The sequence below is a fragment of the Myxocyprinus asiaticus genome, chromosome 36 (genome assembly GCF_019703515.2).
Source record: "Myxocyprinus asiaticus isolate MX2 ecotype Aquarium Trade chromosome 36, UBuf_Myxa_2, whole genome shotgun sequence".
NCBI lineage: Eukaryota > Metazoa > Chordata > Actinopteri > Cypriniformes > Catostomidae > Myxocyprinus > Myxocyprinus asiaticus.
Window position 1 is genome coordinate 11020516 of NC_059379.1, and position 10232 is coordinate 11030747.

Genomic DNA, 10232 nt, shown 5'->3' on the forward strand with positions numbered 1-10232 from the left:
AACTGCAACCTACCTGGAGTGTCCAGAAGTACAAGGTGCCAAGTGCTCAGAGATATGGCCAAGGTCAAGAAGACTGAAACACGACCACCACTGAATATATTCACAAGTTGAAGCATCAAGATTGGGCAAAGAAATACATGAAGACAGATTTTTCAAAGGTTTTATGGACAGATGAAATGAGAGTGTCTCTTGATGGACCAGATGGATGGGCCTGTGGCTGGATCACTAATGGACACAGGGCACCACTTCGAGTCAGGTGCCAGCAAGGTGGAGGAGGGGTACTGGTATGGGCTGCTATCATTAAGGATGAGGGAGTTGGACCTTTTCGAGTTGAAGATGGACTGAAACTCAACTCTCAAACCTACTGCCAGTTCTGGAAAGTACTTTCTTCAAGCAGTGGTACAGGAAGAAGTCGTCAGCATTCAAGAAGGCCATGATCTTTATGCAGGACAGTGCTCCATCACATGCATCCAAGTACTCCACTGCTTGGCTAGCCAGCTAGGGCCTCAAAGATGCCCAAATAATGACTTGGCCCCCTTCCTCATCTGACTTAAATCCTACTGAGAACTTGTGGGCCCTTCTCAAATGTGAGATTTACAGTGAGGGAAGACAATACACCTCTTTGAACAGCATTTGGGAGGCTGTGGTTGCTGCTTCAGCGAAAGTTGATCGTGAACAGATCAAGAAACTGACAGACCCTATGGATGGAAGGCTCATGGCAGTTATTGAAAAGAAGGGTGGCTATATTGGTCACTGAATATTTTTGAAAGGCCAAAAATTTTATTTAATTGTCATTTTGCGTTACTTGTTTGTTGCACTTACTCTAAAAATTGAGAATAAACAATTGAGTTGAGAATAAACAATTGAGAAATTCTTTTTGTAATTTAATTGTCTAATAATTGTGCACACTAATAGTTGCGCACACTTATATATTCCCCTGAGAAAGACAAAACTCACTTTTTCTTTGTTAAACATTCAAGTTTGAGGTTCAATTACATTTTGGATTGACTGAGAGCATTGTGTTTGTTCAACAATAAAATTAATCCTGAGGAATACAATTGGGCTAATACTTGGGCACGCAGTGTATTGCCCTGGCCACATCTGCAGTCCTCATGCCTCCATGCAGCATGCCTAAGGCACGTTCACGCAGATGAGCAGGAACCGTGGGCATCTTTCTTTTGGTGTTTTTCAGAGTCAGTAGAAAGGTCTCTTTAGTGTCCTATGTTTTTTTTTGTAGTAAACATTTTTATTGATTCCTATGCACATGACAGTGGAAAAAGCTCAACACATATATAAAGAATCAACATTTTACATTTAAACCCAACTAATACAATCCCACCCTGACCCCTAACGAACACACAATCCAAAAATAAATATAAATATATATATATATATATATATATATATATATATATATATATATATATATATACACATATTTATACACAAATAAATAAATAAAATAATAATAAACATACATGATTAAACTAAACTACACTCTCCACATCCCCTCCCCGAGAGTCCCCCCAAAAAACTAAATATTTGCCCCATTTTTTAGCAAATAAGTGCCTAAACCCCAGCCTTCTACTTACCGCCTCTTCAAATGCAGCTACCCTCCCCATTTCCACACACCACTCCGAAAAAAGAGGGTGCTCCACTTGACTTCCAACCCCTTAAAATTACTTGCCTGCCGATCATGAGACTGGTCAGAACCCAATTTTTTATGTGATTGTCCCCTAAATGCATGACCGCCCCATCACCCAAAATACAGAGTCTGGGACAAAGCAAAACCTGATTGTTCAAAACATCACACAAATACCTCTGAACCCTCAACCAAAACTCCTGGATCTTAACACCACCCCCCCCAAAAGACATGGGTAGTGTCTCCAACTTCTGATTGGCACCGCCAGCAAGTGGGTGTGTCTTTAAGACCAAGCCTATATAATCTAGAGGGGGTCCAATAAAATCTATGTAAAATCTTAAATTGCATAAGGCGAACCCTTGCATCACTAGATACAGACTTGACATTTTTAAGAATCTTAGTCCACACTCCATCCTCCAATACCAAATTCAAATCTTTTTCCCATACTCTCTTGAGAGAAGTCAAGGCTCCATCCTCCAGACTCTGAATTAGTAGGGAGTAATACACTGATACTTCATGGCCTTTTCCAAAAGCAGCAATCACCTCTCCCAAAGCACCTGCCGCTTTAGGGGGGTGCGTGCCACTCCCAAAAATAGTGCAGAGTAGGTGGCGAAGCTGTAAATACTTATAAAACTGAGATCTGGGAATGCCAAAATGTTGAACCAAATTTTCAAAAGTTCTCAATACTCCACCCACATATAGGTCACCAGTGTATTAACCCCCCTCACAATCCAATCTGACCAACAAAAAGGGGACTTATTAATACATAGTTTAGAGTTCAGCCATATGCCATATTAAATAAATATCCAAATTAAACACTCTGGACACTTTTGTCCATATCGAGTGCAAATGCAAAATAACGGGGTGCGACTTAACCTCTCTGGCTAGTTTGATCGAAAGGCTTTGAAGTGGCGAGATAGGGGCAAGAACTTCCTTTTCAGTACAAAACCAGGGAGGGGCTCTCTCAGGTGGAAGCGACCAATGTGCTAAATGTCTAAGACCGAACGCATAATAATAAAATCTTGGGTAGGCCTAACCCACCATTGTCAATTGGCTTATGTAACTTATTGAAATTTAACCTGGGGCGCTTACCATTCCAAATAACCAACCAATAAATGTACTCCCGAACCAATACATTTCCAAAATCTTAAAAAGATAATCCCATTCTACCATATCAAATGCCTTTTCGGCGTCAAGTGAGATGGCAGCAACCTGAGATTGTTCGTTCGCCACTGACCACATGATATTGATGAGACGCCTGATGTTATCAGAACAGCTGCGGCCCCGAATAAACCCCACCTGATCTATATGTATAAGAGATGTCATAATTTTACTTAATCAATTAGCCAACATTTTTGACAATATTTTTTACATCTAGTTGGATCAGGGAGATTGGATGGTAACTTTTACACTCGCTTGGATCTTTGTCCTTTTTTAGAATCAGACTGATCCGGGCTTCTGTCATGGTTGGAGGAAGTTTTCCCTTCTTTAATGATTCAGTATAAACTTCTAACAAAAGTGGAGCCAGTTCTGTAGCATAGGATCTAAAAAATTCTGCGGCAAAACCATCTGGCCCTGGAGCTTTGCCTGTAGGTAGGGACTTAATTACCTCGTCAAGCTCCTCCAAGATTATCTCAGAATCAAGAGAGTTTTTTGCTCAATCGTCAGTTTAGGAAGATCTAATGGTTCCACAAAGTTTCTAATATCTTCATCAGTAGACGAAGGCGTGGAACTATAAAGATCAATATAGAATTCTTTAAAGACATTATTAATATCAATGGCTGAGGTAAATATTTCACCGCCAGCAGATTTCACTGAGGGAATGGTAAAAAAAGACTCTCTCTGCTTTATATATCCAGCCAAAAGCTTCCCTGCTTTGTCACCCGACTCAAAGTATGACTGTCTTGCCCTGAATAACCAAAACTCCACCTTCCATGACAAAATAGTATTATATCTATATTTCAATTGGGTCAATTCTCTGAGGCCATCAGCTGACATACGGCGCTTCAGCTCTGCCTCGGCACTTTTAATATTTCCTTCCAACTCCACAAGTTCTCGTGCATTGGATTTTTTGGTGAATGAGGCATACTGTATGATCTGGCCCCTAAGAACCACTTTAAGTGCCTCACAAGCCACGTCCACAGAGGATATTGAGGACCAGTTGGTCTCCATATAAACACTGATTTCAGTTTTTAACATTTGTTGGAAATCAGGATTTTGCAGAAGGGATACATTAAGGCGCCAACTATATGATTTCTTTTTCTCTATATGTGGCATCACCTCTAAACTCACCAGGGCGTGATCGGAGACTAAAATGTTTCGAATTGAGCAATCAACAACAGATGAAATTAGGGATTTGGATATCAAAAAAAAATCTATTCTAGAATAAATCTTATGGACTGATGAAAAAAATTTATAGTCCCTACTGAATGGGTTCAAAAGTCTCCAAATATCCTAAAGACCAAGATTTTTACACATCCTGTGAAGCGTCAATGTTGCTCTAGGGGGTTTACACACTTTTGCTTTACTATGATCAAGGACTGAATCCATCAAAAGAGTCTCCTCCCAATATTATATCATGAGGGGTGCCAGCGGCTTGCAACATTCTTTCAAGATCTATTAAAAAGCCCTGATCATCAGTGTTAGGTGCGTAAATATTAGCCAAAATCAACCTTTGCCCTTCAATTTCAGCTAAAACAATAATTACTCTTCCTAATTTATCTTTAATCTGTTTGAGACATTTGAATTGTAGATGTTTATTAATCAGTATAATGACTCCCTTACTCTTACTTGAGCCAGCACTAAAAAAAATATGTCCACCCCATATCTTCCCAAATTTTTCCGCTTCCTGCGGGGAGAGATGTGTTTCTTGAAGAAACACTATATCATATTTCTTACGTTTAAGAAAAAATAATAACCTTCCTTCTTTTTATGCGGTGCCCCAACCCATTTACATTCCATGTGGAGAGAGATAGTACACTCATATTAACATTTGACATTTTGATATAGTAGAAAAAATTAATTGTGTCAAAAACAAAATTATACAGACCTCATTCCCCATTAGTGAAACAATCAAACCCCGAACATCTCCCCGAACAAAACAAATAGAAAAAAGAAAAACATTCGCATTAACCCTGCGCACGAAAGCGCCAACCGGCGACAATCCCTCTAAACTCAAAAGATCCATGATCGCACACGAGTCCCCACGACAACTTTGCCATCGCATTGCTCAATTTTGCCTCACAAATTTGTGAAGCAAATTTACATAACAGAAAATACTTTGTAAAATAAACCCAGTCAATAGGAAGAATGAACACAAAGAATGTGTAGATTCATTCACAGAACAGTCTCAAAGGTGTGCTCTTCCACAAAACAAATTCCAGCTGATATAAAACCGTTCAGATTCCTCAGACAGACAAACGAATGTTCAGTGAGCCAGCTGTTATGAGTTCAGTGGATGACGTATCCCATTCCAATGTCCCGTAAAAAAACTAAAAACAAACTACAACCAGCAGGAGGAATAAGCACGAAGAACGAACAGATTAATCCACAGCTGTTCCAAAGGAGTGTTATTCAATAGAACAAGCTCCAGCCTCTAGGCGGAACCAACACAAAAAGAAACAAAACCGGCATCCCGGTTCCCCGGATGGTCGAGTCAATTCACTCGGAGGCTGTATAAACATATATATACCATGACTTACACAATCCGTCAGCTTTATAAAAGACATCCTTTGTGTGAGCATGTAGATATTTTGCGGTCATCCGTAGTGTCCACTCTCAAACTGGCAGGGAACATCAATGCAAAAATTTCTTTAAGGAAAAGTGTAATTCACAAAACAAGCTCCGGCCACTAGGTGGAGCCAATGCAAAAAACCCAAAATGTCACCCAGCTTCCTAGAGTAAGTACAGCGAGTTGACCCACTCACATAAGAAACATCCAACGGTTTACTCAGTCATTGATTCTATAAAAGACATTGCCAGATTTGGACATGTAAATACTTTGCGACCGACCTTCGTTTCTATTCTCAGTTTAGCTGGAAACATCAGAGCAAATGAGATCTTTTTGTGATGTAAGAGTTTCTTACATTCCTTGAACCGATCGCGTTTCTTTCTTGTTGAGTTCGCAAAGTCCGGGAACAAGAAAATATTATGGTTCTTCCAAGAAAGCTTCCCTTTGCTCCTCGCCTGGCGCAACACAAGATCTTTATCGGATGATCTCAGAAATCTGGCCAGAATCGATTGGGGCCTGTCTCCCTCAGCAGATCTCCGAGCTGGGACTCTGTGAGCTCGCTCGATTTCCAGCTTCTGGCCTGTTATGTCAAGCAGACTCGGGAAAAACTCCTCTAGGAATTTCACCATATCTCTGCCCTCCTCATGCTCAAGAATTCCAACAATTCGAACGTTATTCCTGTGGCTTCTATTCTCAAGATCTTCGAGCTTTTCAAGGAGATGTTCCAAATCAACTGGTCGCGGGCGGATTAGCGGTTAATTCCCTCTCCGAAGATTCCAGAAAATCGATTCGTCTCTCAACATCCGACTCTTGTAACTAGTTCAGAGAATTTTATTTCCATCGCCGTAATCGATCGACGTATTACAGCAAGATCCTCCAAGTCAGCAAGAACCTTCGTCAACATCACCGACATGTTGGACAACTGACGCTGGATCTCCTCTCCCGCCGCGCCATCCATATTGAGTCCCCGGTCTGTAGGCCTGTCGGGGCTTTCATCCTGAACACGTAAGTGTCTTTTAATGTCTCCAGAGCCCGAGGATTTTGACTTTTTTGCCATGTTTTGCATCAAAGAGCAATTGTGTAGCTGGGTGTATCAAATTCACCAGATTATAACATGAAAATAATTGAAAATTTAGCAAAGTGTGCAGAGCTCGTCGCTCACACGTCTGCTCCTTGCATGGCATCACGTGACCTAGTGTCCTAAGTTTTTATAACTGTGACCTTAATTGCCTACCGTCTGTAAGCTGTTAGTGTCTTAACGACCGTTCCACAGGTGCATGTTCATTAATTGTTTATGGTTCATTGAACAAGCATGGAAAACATTGTTTAAACCCTTTACAATAAAGTTATTTGGATTTTTACAAAATTATCTTTAAAATACAGTGTCCTGAAAAAGAACCATTTCTTTTTTGCTGAGTTTATATATATTCAAAAATATTTAATCTAAAGATAACAGAGAATTAAAAGATGGTCATATAAACTTGCAAAAGAACCATGTGATATGAACAATTTGTATAATTATTTAGTCAGGTAAGTCCTGTTGATTACACAGTTACACAACTTTTTAGTGAAATAAAAAAAATATATATTTAAAACATTAAATCCTTCCATATAAATGAACATTTAGGAGTGCTTAACATAAATACTGAGTTTTCTGGGCTTCCAGATAGGTTCATCTTCTCATCAACTTTGTTAATTCATACTTCAGTTACAGTTTTGACATTTTGGACATTCAAAAACTTATTTCCTTCACATTTCACACAAAAAAACTTTCAGTGAATCAGGAGCTAATTCCTGATATTACAATCTGATCATATTTAAATCCTAGGTTGCTCCTCCAAAATATCGGCTACAAGGCAAGTTACCAACAAATACTAAGTGTCCTTAATGGTACTTCCTGCAGGGTTCTTTCTCTGTAAAACAGCACAAAAAGCAAAACAAACAAAAAAAACATTTGAAGATAAATTTCAATTATACACTGCATTGTGGAAAACAAAATTTTTAAAAAATGAAATCTTACTAAGATGTGGGAAACTCCACAGGACAAAGTAGCCAGCAAACAACATGGATATCCCACCAATTCCTCCTCTACAAACATCAATATACTTCCTGTAGTAACACTGCTAACCTGATCACATAAGTGCATCTGGAAAGTATTCACAGCGCTTCACTTTTCCCACATTTTGTTATGTTACAGCCTTATTCCAAAATGGATTAAATTCATTATTTTCCTCAAAATTCTACAAACAATACCCCATAATGAAAAATTGAAAGAAGTTTGTTTGAAATCTTTGCAAATTTATTAAAAATAAAAAACGAAAAAATCACATGTACATAAGTATTCATAGCCTTTGCCATGACACTCAAAATTGAGCTCAGGTGCATCCTGTTTCCACTGATCATCCTTGAGATGTTTCTACAACTTGATTGGAGTCCACTTGGGGTAAATTCAGTTGATTGGACATGATTTGGAAAGGCACACACTTGTCTATATAAGGTCCCACAGTGAACAGTGCATGTCAGAGCACAAACCAAGCCATGAAGTCCAAGGAATTGTCTGTAGACCTCTGAGACAGGATTGTATTGAGGCACAGATCTGGGGAAGGGTACAGAAAAATTTCTGCAGCATTGAAGGTCCCAATGAGCACAGTGGCCTCCATCATCCGTAAATGGAAGAAGTTTGGAACCACCAGGACTCTTCCTAGAGCTGGCCGCCTGGCCAAACTGAGCGATTGGGGGAGAAGGGCCTTAGTCAGGGAGGTGACCAAGAACCCGATGGTCACTCTGACGGAGCTCCAGCGTTTCTCTGTGGAGGAGAAACTTCCAGAAGAACAACCATCTCTGCAGCACTCCACCAATCGGGCCTGTATGGTAGAGTGGCCAGATGGAAGCCACTCCTCAGTAAAAGGCACATGACAACCCACCTGGAGTTTGCCAAAAGGCACCTGAAGGACTCTCAGACCATGAGAAACTGTAAGGCTGGCACCAGAATGTCTACAACCAAAAGGCGCCATTTCCGGTAAAAGTCAAAGAACTCTGCGAGAATCAACGTCATAGAACTCTCTCACAAAAGCTGAAATCTACACCTGAATATCACCACGTGTGATAAAGTGCAAATCGCCTTTTGCTGAAATCTACACCTGAATATCACCACAGTGTGATAAATTGCAAATCACCTTGCTGCCCCCCCCCCCCCCCCGCCCTCCTTCTCTCTCCCCTTCTCCCCTTCAACAGCTCTGGACCAACACAAAGACATAAGATTTATATGTAAAAAAATATAACAAATACCATGAAAACAAAGACTGCAACTGTATGTGTTTGATATCATTTAAGAGGTCTCTGTGCGACTGGTATAGTGGTCTCTTTCCCATGTTGATAAAACTAATGGTAACAAAGTTATAAGGTCTTTGCCAAATACTGCATAATTCTGGAGGTGGCTCCCCCTCCTTGACCTACAATTGAAATTATCTCCTGTATGTTAACAAGGTTAAACCCCAGGAAGTCAAGAACCCATTCACCCCCAAATCCTCATTGTTCAAAGGATAATACCATTTGGTACACAATGTTTATTCTGTCTAGATATTTAAGGAAAGTTGGCATGAAGCTCTTGGAATCTGAATACAGATCTCCCATGCTGTACCGCTGCATGTAGTTTTGTCAGGTATGTTTCTTTGACTTGTCTTTTATTTTTAGTAATGCTTGTTTATTCTGATCATGTGAAATTGGCTTTGATTTGAATTTCTGCAACAATGTTTTATATCCTACCTGACAAATAAATTGTTATTATTTGATTTATTCTGAATTCCTCTGAAATCATTACTGGAGCTTTAATATAGGAGGAAGCCATTTAAAGACTCTCAGTTTGAATTTAAACGACTCAGGACAACCAGGTAGGACAACCAGGTAGGACAACCACCTAGGACAGCTGGGTAGGATTTGAATTTCAATAGACCAGGGTAGACCAAACTGGAGCTTTAATATAGGAGAAACCACTCAGGACAACCGGGTAGGAGAAAGCCATTTAAAGACTCTGTCACTGCTCACCGCCCGTCTTAGCAAGTTGTATGTACGTGACTAAGCGGCAATATCGTCTGGTTATGAGAAAAGCCAAACCAGACGATATTAGTTAACCCTACAACCACTGACTAAGAACGGAACTGGCTATCCATTTTCAGGAGGTTTACGTAATTTAATAACGGCCGGCGTAAGTCTCCAAAGATCAAAAGGACAATGAATAGAAGAGGATTTAGAGTAATCAATAACCTAAAAATGTTAAATTAAAAGAATGATCAGAAATTAATTTGAGCTTAAATATAAATTAGAGGTCAATTTAAAATTGGAGTCAGATTAATATAAAATTGGAGTCAGATAAAATGAATAACGGAATTAAATGTGTGAATTAACAATAACTGATTTACTTCAGCACTCAGAAAAGACAGAACAACGCAGAGACCTTCAAGGGCAATTTATTGAAGTTCCGCTCTGGAACGGATATGAAAATTATTTATCCATAAAGATATTTTTTCTTCTTCTTTTTTACAAAACAAAGATTGAACTCTTTGGCCTGAATGGCAAGTGTCATGTCTGGAGGAAACCAGGCACCGCTCATCACCTGGCCAATTCCATCCCTACAGTGAAGCATGGTGGTGGCAGCATCATGTTGTGGGGATGTTTTTCAGCGGCAGGAACTGGGAGACTAGTCAGGATCGAGGGAAAGATGAATGCAGCAATGTACAGAGACATCCTTGATGAAAACCTGCTCCAGAGCACTCTGGACCTCAGACTGGGGCGAAGGTTCATCTTCCAACAGGACAACGACCCTAAGCACACAGCCAAGATAACAAAGGAGTGGCTACGGGA